The sequence below is a fragment of the Octopus bimaculoides genome, chromosome 1, assembly GCF_001194135.2.
Source record: "Octopus bimaculoides isolate UCB-OBI-ISO-001 chromosome 1, ASM119413v2, whole genome shotgun sequence".
Taxonomy (NCBI): domain Eukaryota; kingdom Metazoa; phylum Mollusca; class Cephalopoda; order Octopoda; family Octopodidae; genus Octopus; species Octopus bimaculoides.
The window spans coordinates 58281933-58282407 of NC_068981.1; positions in this window are offsets into that span (position 1 = coordinate 58281933).

Genomic DNA, 475 nt, shown 5'->3' on the forward strand with positions numbered 1-475 from the left:
TATGTTTATATATATATATATATATGTTTATTTATTTATTTATTTATTTATTTATATATCATCATCATTCAGCGTCTGCTTTCCATGCTGGCATGGGTTAGACGGTTTAACTGGGACTGGTAAGCCAGAGAGTTGCACCAAGTTCCAATATGATTTGACATGGTTTCTACAACTAGATGCCCTTCCTAACACCGACCACTCCGAGAGTGTAATGGATGCTTTCTATGTGCCACTGGCACTGGTGCCAGTTACATGACACTGGCATTGGCCACGACTACAATTTCACTGGTTTGACAAGTGAAATCGTAGTTGTAACAAGTCTTCTCAAGCACAGCATATCGTCAAAGATCTTGGTAACTGCCTCATTGAGGCCCAACTTTCGAAGATCATGCTTCACCATCTCGTCCCATGTCTTCCTCAGTCTACCTCTTCCACAATTTCCCTCCATAGTTAGAGATTGGCACTTCTTTACACA